This window comes from Scatophagus argus, chromosome 15, assembly GCF_020382885.2.
Source record: "Scatophagus argus isolate fScaArg1 chromosome 15, fScaArg1.pri, whole genome shotgun sequence".
Taxonomy (NCBI): Eukaryota; Metazoa; Chordata; class Actinopteri; family Scatophagidae; genus Scatophagus; species Scatophagus argus.
This window is the reverse complement of record NC_058507.1, coordinates 10,681,176-10,695,779: the sequence shown is the minus strand read 5'-3', so window position 1 is coordinate 10,695,779 and position 14,604 is coordinate 10,681,176. Positions and strand designations below refer to the sequence as shown.

The window sequence follows — 14,604 nt, the reverse complement described above, 5'->3', positions numbered from 1 at the left end:
TAAAATGAGGATTAATCTAGGTGTTGACCTGGCCACCAAGAGACTGTAATCCCAATCAGTTCTGTAAGTCATATTTTATGCTAATAACCGCTCATTTTATTAATTTGATATTAAAAGTCGTGATGTGTATACGTATATATAAATAAATTATCATGCTAAAATGTCATCAAGATTAATGGAAAGACCAACAGACATTGCATTTATGGAAATTACAATATTGCTCTTTGTAAACTGTGGTCCCCGCTAATGGATTTTATGCACCTTTATGGCAGAAAGTCACGGCACCCCGAGAATAGAGATCAGGTGGAAATGTGTAAGGCCATTATGCATCCAGATTCCCAACCTTCCTCTCTCCTTAGACCAGTGCCCAGCTCCAGGCCGTAAATTAGAAGGACAAGTTGTGTGCAACAATCACTGTTTATTGCTCTGTTTAAATTCAACCTCCATTCACAACAACATATTATGGGGTGTAGCTTTAAAAAAAAAAAAAAAAAAAAAAAGAAGGCATTTAATATAAATGATCTGGTCTTGATTGTGATGGATATACTATGTAGAGACACCTTGCCTTCAAGGGCATCGAGGGATAAGCTATCATTTTCTTCCTCTTACGCATGAAGGGAAGAATGACGGAGGGTCCAATGTCATCACAGTGTCTACAATAACACACCACAACTCATGGAACAACACACACAGCCTGATATGGAACAACAAATTGCTTTTACAGCCTACATGAATTGTCGGGGATAGTTTGTCTGGTTTTAAATGTACAATGAAATCGTGGGCTATTAGCAGTTAAACACGGAGTGAAAGCATGGACTGAAATAAAAAGTCATCTTAGATTCTCCGGTGGCTTGTTCCCTGCAAAAATGGTCCCCATATGTTTGAGTACAGCGAACAACAGGCCCCTCATGCTGTCGGCGAGTGGGTGACCTTCTGTCACGTATTTTGCTGAAGTTACTGCAAGTTTTAGTCTCTGTAGTGTTTTACCTCCTCTCACCTCTGCTGATATTTCAATAAAGAGAACCAAAGTGACCCAGCTTTATAAACCTGTGCTCAGCATAATAAGCCTATGTTACGATTAATGAGATACCCAGGGCATTATTTGTTATCTTATATATCTTATTGATTGCATTGTCTTTCATCTTTGCAGGCATGCACTCTCTCCCTCTTTCTCTGACTCTCTCCACCAACTCTTTTTCCACCCTCTGGCTGTCTGTTTTGCTCTCTCTCAGTCTCGCTCACTCGTTCTCTCCCCTGAGTCCACTGTTCTTGGCTATACAGAAGCTGTTGAAGGTTGAATAGTCATGGCATGCAAAGTGCAAGCTTGTATAACTACGCTTCCATTACCTGCAGCGTGTGGGTGCTAATAAGTCATCTTAAGTCAATGACCCATATATATCAAGCTTCACAGAGGAGCGAACCAGGATCACTGCCCATGCAGGTCCCCTTAACAATCTTATTTATAACAGACTTCAAAGGCTCAACTGATTCTCGATCAGGCCTCCCACTTTGAGATGTCTGGCAAAAACCAACCAGCTGCAGGGGAATTGAGACTAACTCACTCGCACACACACATGAATATACATGCACACACACATGCACATCTTCACTACAAATAGTGCCTTAAGTGTTGATTGACCTCGCCTCAGTTCCAGCATATGAGAGTGACGCCTAAAGGAAGCTGGACAGCCACATTTTGTTTGATCACATCCAGTAGTGTGGCTACTGGCAAATTTCAGATGCTGTTCATTTATTGAAGGAAAGCTCCACTGTTTAATGGAAGGAGAGAGGATTGGAAGTGACACAGCATAAACAGGAACTGTCAAACAATTTAACAGTGTAAACAGCACAGATGAGCCACTGATGGATTTGGCTGTCGGAAGCCATTTAGCGAGCCTAAGCCAAGTCGCTTGAAAGGCTGTACTATCTGTCTGTCCTTCCATCTGCGACAGTTTCTCGCACTGACTTAGACAGGTTTTTAAGTATTTGTACGAATGCCATAGCTTGAAAACAGAATTAGAATTAGAGTTACAATTGGCTTTATTGTCCAAGTATGTGTATTCATACAAGGAATATGATGCCAATTTTACATTGCTGTCAGTGTACTTACACACACAATAGTTACAGCACGAGGAATGAAGACACCAAAAACAATGCAAATAAGAATTCTAAAGAGTAACAGCATGTGAAAACAACATAGGTGTGTATTTTTTATAATCACCAAATGGCCAACACTATAAAAGTCTGTATACAAGTCAGTTGTTCCACATACTGTAAACACTACAGATAGTGCAAAGAAGTAATAGTAAGTAAGAAATAAATACTTGATGAATATATTCTCGTGAGGTGGATTGATTATGTACATTATATGCTAAATATACATTATGTACAGTGTGCAGGATTTATATTGACATTTATGTGCAGCAAGCCGAATATATGCAGTGACAGTGGATGATGATTGTCTAAATGTCAAGGACTGTGTTTAAACTTTAAAGTGTGTTTCTTGGATGCTTCCTTTTGAAGAATAAGCGATCTTCTTGGCTGCTGGAGCCTGGGAATTTGGGAACATGCAGTGTAAGCACTATTACTAAGGCTATTAACCTTGACACCATTATGCAAAGTGGAGACGAATGGCACGAAATAGACTAAAAAAAGACTTCTCATAATAGAAAAATTACAGGGAAAATCATGAGCATTTAAGACTGAAACAGAGAAATAAGACAAAAGATAAAAGTATTGTTGATAGCCCAACAATTCCAATGAAGCGATGAATGGTGAGGTACAAGGTTTCATTGTGAGTGCCTGAATCACTGCTGTATGTTTATGATAAATGAGTGCTCCTTCTCTATCGTGTCAGGGTCCCTTGACCGACAAATAGCAGGCTAATGACAATGGCTAAAACATATGGTAATGGAACTTCACAATGCTCCGCTATCAATGACACCTAGATCCTGCAGGGCTAATACTCATGTGAAATGTACAGTCATCTTCATATTCAGTGTCTACCGTGTATTGTTTAGGATGATTGAGTATCTGATTAGCATTATGTTTGCGGGTTGGGTTACTCACCCACAACCTATTGTGCCTTTTTGAATGAGGTGCATTTCAATAGAGTAACTAGTGTGATGCACTTTTGGGACATTCTGTATTAGCTTTGGATCGCTACATTATTTAGTCAAAGCTATTAGAGATTGTGTTCTGATTTATGAAAACATAGCCCAGAATTTATTATATTGAGCTAACAAAACCAAGGCCTTCATATGATGTGTAAAATCACTGAAGATTTTGTATAAACACAAAAAAAGCCACATCTTGAGTGTCATGGTGTGCACCTGAGTTTCAGGTGACAGGACATCTCCCCTAGTGAATTAAGCTCATGTTGCCAATTCAGTATATCTCTCAAACCTCGGGATTAACTTTCTAATCTTTATTTTAATTCTACTTCAAACATCATAAAACAGACCCTCACACACACACACACACATATGCAAGCGGTATCTCCCAAAACTCTCATCTACACACCATCTCCCAGTTGGCAGTGATCGGAATCCTGAATCCCCTCTTAGCTGTGTGTGAAATGTAGAATAGCTTTCCTCTCCCCTGTGCTAATCCAGGCCTGTCCATCCCCACAGCACTGGCCTGTGACAGATACAAAGTTACAAAGCCGCTAATCTCAGCACCCCTGTAGCCCGGGGGTCAGTGGGGAGCTCCTCTGCCTAAGCAGGGCCATCCTGGGAGGCCGAGGCAGGAGATAGCTCGGCCCCGGCCCTAAACGTCAATCCCTGCCTGTCGGATTAATGCACCTAGAGGGACATGGTGTTTCTGAAGGGCCGTAGGCTCACAGGATCACAGTCTCATAACACACAGGACCCTGTGGTTATTACGAGAGAGCTGGAGATGTGTGCTATCACACTGCTGGCGTCAAATCCACTGTTACATTTTATGGAGAGATAAAGACCAACAGGAGGAGAGAAAACAACACAATCAGACAGCTAGTCTACATGAAGATATAATTAGTTTGTTATGTTTACATGTTCAACATGTAAGTGTGAATTTAGCTTAAGGGGCAATATGTAGAATGGTAGAGGAGAACTCCAGTTGTACATTAGCAGAGTGAAACATGTTCCCATCCCTTCCCTGAAGGATGCAGCAGTGCACTTATATGATGATGGAGACCTAGTTCAATAATTAATGGTGATAACCATCATCAGCAGCCCAAATCGATTCTTATCTTTGCCTGTGTTGAGCAATGCTACATTTTTAATGTTCTTGTCATTTTGATTAAGATCATGTCATTGCCTTTGTCCTCACTTATAATGTGAGTCAGAGCTGAGAGCAGTTTTTGTGTTAAATTAGCCTGATCCAACACGTAGCATCCTCAAAGCTATTAAACAGATTCTTGCCTTACAGGACGCATCTGCTTTAAAAACGTAAAGTGGAATATGGAAAATGCATGTTCATTAATTCTGTCTGTGGGAATCTGTGCTTCTGATCAGGACCGTGCTGTTAAAATAAGCATGGGTAAACCCTACATCTCACTCTAGCTTCTGTTTTAGTGCTACATGAGGCAGCACTTTCACTTGCATGGCATTTATTACAGCCATGGTAGTTTAATGTTGGGGGAATACGCAGCGTTAAGAATTTGCACAGCCCACATTTTAACTTGAGCTACCAAGTTACATTAATAAACTAGAGAGTTACAAACAAACTTAAAAATAACTTTAACATCACTTATGTGATCCTAGTTTGCCACTTAGTCCATGGCCATTTATACTGCAGATTATTATTTTATGCCACATGTTTAACGTCATATGTCAGTCATCTTGTTTCTTCCTGCTAACTCCATTGTTGAAGGTTTGTTTTTTCTTGTTTTTTTTTGTTTTTGTTTTTTATAAAGCAGCTTGCTTTTTTGTTCTGTCTTAAAAAGACAGAGTGGTGCTGACATGAGGATAGAATGATCAAACCGGAAAACAAAATGGGCAATCGTAGATTTACAATAAAAACTATGAGAGAGGGAGTCCAGGTCGAGTGCATGCGCATGTGGTGAGGAGATGCTGCACAAATCCGGTTTCAGAATTTATGAGTTTTTCCTCCACTGTAGCCCTACTTATGTTCTTAAACCAAAATTCATAAACCATTCAGTCACTGATGATTCTAAAAATCTTTGAACCATCAGAGGCATTAATTCCATTCTGTTGACCATTAAGATGACTTTGCAGGTGAGCACTCTGATGGTTATTGCGGTATTTAGTCAACTAATCCCTGTTTCAAATCATGCATTCACATTTTGAACAGGCACACACACACACACATACTCTAACACACCTGCACCTGAGCAGGCAATGCAGCAGCATCAGTATCCTGTGGTAGATACACAACAAATGACTGGAGCCCCGAGGGCTCAGGCAGCCATGATGACGAGGGATTAGGAGTGGTGGGTTGTCAGCAGGATGCATTTCTGAGTGAGTGTGTGTTTGTGTGTATGTTTGGGAGTGTGTCAGAGAGAGAAATCTTGCTGTTTCCGTTTTGAATGCCTGCTGAATCTGGTGGGTGGAGGCTTTTATGGCCTAAAGATGTCCTTGCATTTGAAATCCTGGAATCAGCTCTGCAAGTGATGAGGTATTAAAAAAGGGATGTACAGGTAAATCAGGTCTAGGTCTCAAATAGTTTGGTAAATGTCAGAGAATGAAGCAATTTCATGTCATAAGCCTGGCAGAAAGAGAAAAAAACACATTATTCCCATTCGCATGTGCAGCTTCTAGGATACTCACAATATTGCAGCACATCCATCACATCCATATTCAACTATCAATTTCTCTAGAACTAATGAGTTAAATGATAGAATGTCAGCTACACAGAATGCCTTTCTGTCTCTCAAATGTAACCCTGTTTCATATTCATAAACTCTCCACATGACATTTTCCCACTTTTGTGTGATATCCTGTGTCCACACGGCACTCCTGTTTAGAGTGCCTTCTCATCCAAGCTCTAATTTAAAGCCTAAAATTATGGCTGAGTTAAATGTTCTGTTCCTAATGCACTGAAATAATGCTAAATTACAGATGGCTGGTTTTATTTGTGTGAATAAATTTGTGAGCTTAATGGTTTGTAAAACATGTTTTCTATGCGTAGTTTACAAACAGGGAAGGATGCTGGAATCTGTGTTATTCCATGAAATATAATTACCATTAATTTAGGCAACATAGAATAATTAAGTGAAGAACAAAAAAAAAGATCTAGTTTCCTGCTGTGACTTGGGAAAATAATTTTATAAACAGTTATGACTTGATTTCTGTGCTGATCAAAAACCACTGAAGCATTCTTGGGTCTTATTTTGGCAACAAAACACACTGTGGATCTCATCCAAATGAGCTGTGCGAGTGTACATCATACCTAACCTTTGAATAAGGAAGTAGCTCCAAATCATGCTATAAATAAATAAATACATATTCTCCATTTAGGCTGATGATAGTAAATGTGTACCATATCTGATCACGCTGTCTGAAGATTATATCTACTCCTAACAGATGGGAAAACACTGCCCACAATTAGGCAGCACATGGCCAAGATCTGTCCTTTTCTGGAAAGTAAAGCTGACATATTTTCTACTTATCTGCCAGTATCTGACATTAATCTGGCAATAGAAAAAAGCATTTGGCGTGGCTGTCCGTGCCCGTAGTGCTGTGCCCTTCCTGTCTGCATCTTCGAACGATACTCTATTTAGGAGCACTTTTTTTTTTTTTTGGCTTTTGTTGGATTCAGAAAGGCATTCAGAACTGATTTTCATGTGAATGTGAAGACAGCCTGTTGTCATAATAATAATAACTAACAGCTGTTGACTTACTGAGAAAAAGTGCTAAACTTGCAGGCTTGGAAGTTCAGCACTCTTGCACTGAGCATATTCATAATCCCCACATTGGAATTGTCAATTATTTACATAAAGAATGATATGAGAATTATCTGTCAATTTATCAGCATTACAATTCCTGACATGCTAAATGTGCAATGTTGTTGACAGTGACAGTTCAGAACATGGGGGACTGCTGGTAAGCAGACTTGATAAAGATTGAGCATAGCAATAATCAAACAGCGTTGGACACAACACCTGCTAACACTGCAGAGATCTCAATTGTTTCCCCCCCATGTGAGAAAGATGGGTACTACCACATCTGCAGAGAAGGGGTAGTGCGGTGTTAGAAAGGTACAGGGTTACGCCTCACCCCCCCTCCAGTTGTTTTTGACTCACCACACACAACACTCCTCACATTGCCACAGAACAGAGGAAAAGGGGGAGTTTCAGGCAACCACAAGCAGTCTTTTATTTTTAGTTAATGATTGAACAAACAATCCTAGCCTCAGAGCTGTGCCCTCTGGTGGGTGTGGCTGCCCCTAGCCAGGGAGCTGCTCTCTAATAAGCATCCTTTCACCAAAAAAAAAGAAAGAAAAAAAAAAGCCCAATATTTGCACAGCAACTGGAGGAGGAGATGGAGGAGCCGTTAGGGAGCAGGATATTGGTTGGCTATGACAATGCACATGAAGACCAAGCAGGGTAAGGGGGGCAGACTGAGGGATGGATGGAGCAGCAAAGGGGGGTAAAGGGGATGGTGTACTAAAGGAGGAGGAGGAGGAGGAGGAGGAGGAAGGGGATGAAGTAGTCGAGAGTGCTGATGGTTGGGTAGGGGGCCTTTTCTGCCACATATAGCACTACGAGGAACAGATGGGGCCTGATAAATCCTGAAAGGGAGGCATTACCTGCCCAAGTCACCAAGCAGCCACAATTATCACAGGGCTCTGGGTTCATTGTCAATTAGAGTGGCAGTTAAAGCCAGGCAGCAGCTGTGGCAGATGGCTGGGATCCAGGGAGGCTGGGGGAGCCGGGACAGAGGCCAGCCCCCAGGCTCCCTCCATCTCTCCTCCTACTTTTCTCTCCATCTCCCTGTCTCTTTTTCTAATACAGCAAGGTCTGCTTTGGAGCACTTTGTGTGTGTGTGTGAGAAGAGAGAGAAAATGAGTGAGAAGGAAGAATATAGTGAGGACCAGAGGCAGCACTCATTAGAGAGAAGGCAAGAAAACAGTGCTGTTTTAGATTAATTTATATATACTGTCTGAAAAAAATCTCATATTTACAGAACAGCATCTTTTGTGAGATAGTCAGCAAATAGTGCATTTGTTATTTGAGTGAGCAATTAGTATTTTCCATATTTGTGGTTACAGCAAATGTCTTGGCTCACATTTCTGACCGCAGTAAGTAATTTATGGAGGTTGAGATCATAATCAATAGTGAAGAATAGTTGACCCACTAGATGCAACACCAGAAACATATACAGGAATAATTCACTGCATGCAGTCATATGGTAACAGTTGCTGTTTATTGCAAGTGTTGTGCCTTTCCAGAAGTTCTCACTCACACGGTGTTGGAGAACGCACAAAACCAAAATGTGCCTTAGTGGATTTGATTATGACTCTGAATCCATTTCTGATGGAGAGCAAGAGACTCGTTGGGCGGCGCCTTTTTTCTTTCTTCCTCATCATCATCTGTTTCTATGGTTGTGTGCCAACAATGGGCCTGCCATCTTGGTGAAGTATATGGACGACTGAAGGGCAGCCTTTTGCTGAGTTTGTCCCCGTGATCTTCCAAGCAGTATCCCTCTGCCTCCCAGCCTGAGCCAAGGCTCACCAGCAGGCTTCACTTTCAGCAAGTACCACCATTCATCACCAGGCAGGGGTGCCGCGTGTGTGTATGTGTGTTTGGGGGGGCGGGGGGGGGGTTAGGGGGCTATGGCAGGGGGCCAGTAACGGGGCAGTGTGTGCCCCTCACCCCTCCTCTTTTCTTCTCCACAGGCTGCTGAGAATATAGGCCTCTGCCATAGACAGCAGCCACACTCCTCTCTTACACCCTTTACAATGGAGCTCCAAATTTATTCAGGGGAGGAGAGACCTGCTCCCTTGCTCCTTCACCCTTGTCTCTTGCCCCCTCCTATTCTGCTTTTTTTTATTCTCTCTGTCGCCCTCTTCCCTTGACTCTCCTCCCTCATCCCCTTTCCCTCTCCCTCCTTGGTCCCTTTCGCCCTTTCCTCCCCACTGGGGCATCATTCCTCCTACTTTGTTCCACCAGTCCTGGGCCCAGTGTCTGGGCTGTCCTGATAGCAGAGAAGAAGTAGCAGCCTATCCATCTGCCTGCCCGGGGCCTGCCAACGAAGAAAGAGGAGCAGAGGTCCTCATTCATAACAATAGCCATTAACAATGCTAACAGCACTGCTGTTGCTGCTGTAGAGGCTGGGGAGCGAGAGGTTGCAGGGACTGGGACAGGGGGTTGCAAGGGCTGGGACTGCAGGGGCCAGACAGTAAAGTATGAGCGGGGGCCTGGGAGGGCCTGTCGCCGGGCAGAGTTGGAGATTGCAGAGATCCGATAGGTTTACGGGACAGACAGTGCTCTAAAGCATGTTGTTAGGGCGTTAAGCAAGCCCTCAGAGTCTCCCAGGCCAGTAAAGAAATATTGATTTCTCTTTTTGTTGCCTGTGGTCAGACAGCATGTGAAGTCCTGTCTATGTGAAGCAAGCCACTCTCTCATATTGCCTTGTGGCTTCATGCCCAGTTATTTAGAAGTCTGTAGTTCACCAGTGGTTATTAAAATGTTGTGAAGTATTGTGTTTAAAAACAATGAAAAAAAAAACAAAAAACAACTAATAACTTATAATGAAGTTTGACTTGATTTCAGAAGATATTAGACAAGTCCAGACTGCATAGCAACACCACAAGTAAGGGTAATTTATTACACAAGCACTGTATCAGCAAAAATACTGTACAATATGGTTGAACTTACTGACAGTCACACAATAGCTGTAATGATGCCCAAGTAGGGCAAATTTACCTCTGGTACATTCCCGGCTTCCCTCCTGAGTTTTGACACATTTTCACATTTATCAGGAATGCCTATGTGTCTCCAGTAACAACAAAAGGCACCCCCTCTAAAGAACAACACTGCATGGAGCCTCCTGTGAAATGGTTACAGTAGGCCCTCCCTCACGGTGCCTCTCATCCCTCCAATCAAAGTGTCAAAAAAGCACAGTCCTTTGTATTGCATGTTTTAATTAGATTTGGATGGATTTCAAATCTGCTCGTGTTTCCTGGAATGATTCTGAGTGAAAGAAGGAGCCTTACAACAAGATTAACCACTAATCTAGCCTTTAGTTTGCAGCTACTAAACTCTGTCCATCTGCCCATTCATTCACACAACATACAGTGGAGCTTCTGTAGATATTAAAATTTGCATATTATCTTTTGTTTCTTTTATTTAGATTCAGATTCTCTGTCCTGAAAACCTGCAAGATACAAAGGAACATCAGGAACGTACGGAAGATTTGCAGCACATTTATGTGATTTGCATTTGTTGTATACACCACTTGAATGTCGGCAGTCTAGACTGCTGTGGGCGTAACTCAGCTTGATTAATCGGCTGTACATTATTCTCTTATTCTCCCTACATGCAGTATGGTGTAGGTATGCACTTGATCCTCTCAACATGCTTTCATCAATACAATTGAATTTGTCCACAGGGCAGTGAAACTTACTGTATACCATCAATGATTCTGATCAATATGATCCCGTTATGGCAACTTATTCTAGGTGGCACAATCAATACAGCACATCGTCAACATTGCTGTCTTCCAGACTAATAGTCTTCAGTATCCAATATGGACTTCAGCAATCTCTCCCTAAGACCTTTTTACCCAACAAAGAGTAAATGCATGACTTAATGTAAAGGTATGGACATTTCTCAGTAATGTACCAAACAAAGGATAAAGATTTTTCCCTCACAGGGTGTTTTAACAATTTTTTTTGTTTAAGCAGCGATCATGGTGGGTAAACAACTTGATAGCTCAGAAGGAAATTGCCTGGAAACCTGACGCAGAATACGCATAATTTGCCGACAAAATTGTCAATGAGGTAACAATCATGGACAACTGGCAGAGCATTGCAGCTTCTCAGTTCATCTCTAATGCTTTCATTTCTATTTCCAGGTGCTGATCTCTGTCTCCCTCTTGGTGACAACAAAGACCTTATACCAACCCAGAGCTGTCTGCTTATCACAGAATGCACTGAGAACAAAATGAAATAATTTTACTTGGTGTGAGGCACTTGTTTGAATCTGCCTTTTTCGGCTGAGGTTTGGAGATTGTCAGTTGGTTCTGGACTGTCACCTCTATTATTAAAAACTGGTCCTGCTCTGTGACCCTGTGGTTGTGGGAAACAAACATTACAGGAATCTCTTTATTGAGTCTGCTAATTGTTTACTGGGATATTAATTATGAATAATTTAATTGCTTTCACGGAAGTAAGAAGTGAGAGTTCTAAAAATAAAATCAATATTTGCAATATTTGCCATTTTAAACCACGATCCTGTTTGAGCATTTTATCCTATCAGCTCTTAGAAAAAAGGAATGTGACAGCCATGGCTACTGTTAGCAGAGATTCAGACCAAAAACAGTCCTGCATTAAAAATATGAAGGGGGCTGCGCTGATGGGGAGGGGGGGAGACAATGTAATACGATCCAGGAAATCCAGTTGGAGTAACAGATTAATGCGTTTAAAGGCTTAAAGGCATCAAAAACACAGGACAACAGTTGGTAATACTAAGAGACAGGATTTTATATCTTTGGAAAATTATCACAGAGGTGCCTATTTTAACTTTCATCGCTGCCGGTTTGACTGCTGCCACATATTATGATATTAGAGTTGATTTGGACCAACATATTCGCTTGTCTTGAAGCTGTAGAGGTAAGTTTTTATTAAACCCTCTGCTCTCTGCCAGGTGATCAACTTTATCAGAACTATGTTGTCTGATTGATTGACTGATGCAACATGGACACTGTCTGTTCTGTTTTTTGACCCTGTTTTATAAGAACTTCTGTTTCACTATACCAGCGCCTGTGTAAAACATGGAACTAGCTGAATCTGCAAAATTTCACCCCTCTCTCTCGGTTCACGTATCCTGTTTCTCCTGGTTGTTTGGCTGAAGCCATAATGGTGTGTGTCAACTTTTGGAAAAAACAAACAAACAAAAATAATTATTCTCTTTCCAAAACAAAGCACTCACCTCGATTCTAATTTAATCTGTCTCTCTTGACATGCTATATCATTAACACACATCGTCTTGTAAATGTGAACACTGCATTTTTAACTTTTTCCATACCTTAAGTCACATGCCCTCATAGGGATTTTAAGGAAAATTAAAAGTTCTCAGCTACTTGATGCTGAGAGTCAATATGCATTTGTTTTGTATGGTGTGTAATACTCTGGTGGCTGGTGTGTTCACGCACCTGACTGCTTATTCAGAGCCTGGGTGGGTAAGGTAAATTGTAAAATTCATTATTCAAATGTTTAGAAGCAAATTATTTTCTTATTTGCAGTAGCTAAAGGCAGTACTTTTTTTTTTCCTTACTGGACTTGCTAATAGAATACAACTCAGACCCTTGAGGTATACAAGAACTTGTATTTCCTATCAGAAGTGGAGCAGTGGTTTAAGACAAGCGCACTACTCTCACAACTCTCTCCTGTCAGCACAGGCTGAGAATAATCTAGGCAAGCATTATTATGGCAGCTGATATCTGTGGAACAACAGGATCTTTGAGGAAAAAAAAAAAAATCTTTTCGTAAGGAGAAACTTTTAAATGCTGGCAACCAAAAACAACAACTCATATAATCTGAATAGACAAATTGTCTTAGAGTATGACATATACAGAGCCAACTACTCTAAGCCAATTTTTTTAGGTCAGAAGGGGACTTATTGCTGGTATCAAAACTGTCATACAGAGCATGAATTCAGAAGTCATGTGCACAGACACGGTCCGAAAAGGTCTTGAATTCCTGCCTGTATGTCCTTCCACTCTTTGCCCTCTTGTAATGGGCTACTTTCTCAGCATACCTAATTTGATATCACTGCCATGTTTAAAATGAAGCAAAAAGAAAAACATGTAAGAACACTGACCCTGCTCAATAAAGGTGCAACATTCCTTGATGTGCCCATTTTAAGATGTAGAGTTCTTTTTTCTTTCTTTCTTTTTTTTTTTTTTTTTTTTTTTTTAGCCCCTGGCCTCCAAAATGTATTTGCACAAGCCCTAAAAACAAGCAATACATCTGCTTCAAGTGATAAGAAAAAATACCTTATGTGAAAATGGCAATTTCTGTCATTTTTCCTGTATCAACCCCTGACTTGGATTTTTGCACCGGCTGACACTACTCAATAACTGTAAGCTCTTGATACATGTCAGAAAGCATGAACTCTGTCTGCTGATAATGAAGCAGGTGACTGCTGTATGGCTGCAGAATGGTCTCATATGCACAGTTTAATGACTGTGCATGTGTGTGTGTGTGTGTGTGTGTGTGTGTGTGTGTGTGGTTGTGAGACATCCTTGTGTGGCTCTTTCGCAAGGCTCCTGTCAAGTCCGTAATTGACAGTCTAAGTGGGGCAGCCGAGAGGCCAGGCCCTGTTAATTTATTTTCTCAGACTCTCCATCCATATTTATGAGCCCCTGCTGTTTTGTCTATCACCACCGATCAAACTTACTGTGTAATTGTACTCGCTAAAGCAAGAGAGCCACGTGTGAGTGGTCACTCGGCCCGCCAACATTCGCATTAGTCTTTATTATTTCATTAATGCATATCCCCAGACCAGGAGGGGAGAGGCAGTGAGGAATAGAAAGAGAAGGAGAAAGATGCCAGTGGCAACCATGATTAGAGATCAGGAATAGAATAAGCTGCCAGAATCAGGTCATTATGCCAACACCCTCTGATCTGGCTGAAACTAATTGCTGTGGCTCCTGCGGGTGTGGGTCCCATCTCCTTTTAGCCCTAATAGCCATGTCTATCACGGTGTGGCACAAACTCATTCATCATAAACCATCATTAACACAATGATATTCTAAACACAATAAACTCTAAGCTTAGGGGGAATGTATCCTAATTTAAACCAATAACAATCAGTGCTATGCATCATCTAGCTTTAATATAAAATCACCTGCTATGCTTTAAGTCCAATGACATTGTGTGGAATTGCATTATATTTACCTCAGTGGGGAAAAATTCATCGCCTGCATAGACTACAAGCAACACGCAAAGCATGTTGGTGTTTACCTCCAGTCACCCCCGCTTTAATGAATTTAATTTGTTTACAAACTAACCTCAAGGAAATATTTGCTGGAGAGACCTTGATGTTTGTGGTGTTAGATGGGGGCATACCTGTATCGTCAGGGGTAATAGTGTAATTATGTGCTATTTTGATCCCACAAACATACATTCATTTCCATTCATTATGACTCGTTATGTTTTCATCAAAACAACACTGCAGCCTGATGTAAGCATGCATAATGGGGATTACTGTAAGTAGCCTGGTGTTGGCCAGCTCCAGTTTCTCTCTGAACCATCAGCTAAAAAAAAGAAGTTCAACCTCAGTTAACGCAGCCTCGTGCTCACTTCAAGTAAAGTTTGGGATCGTAGGATTAAGTAGCAGTCGTGACATTCTTTCTACTGCCCTGAAAGAAATATTTAATAAGTATTATGAATTTGGTTTTTGTACTAAGTCCAGAGACTCAACAATGCATACTT

At 41.3% G+C, this 14,604-nt stretch overlaps 1 protein-coding gene across 1 annotated transcript in view; it reads right to left on the bottom strand.

Moving 5' to 3' along the window:
* The window catches only part of LOC124071739 (doublecortin domain-containing protein 2), a 190,647-nt gene that overhangs the window by 34,895 nt on the left and 141,148 nt on the right, over positions 1–14,604 (bottom strand). The gene's annotated exons all lie outside the window — the stretch shown is intronic.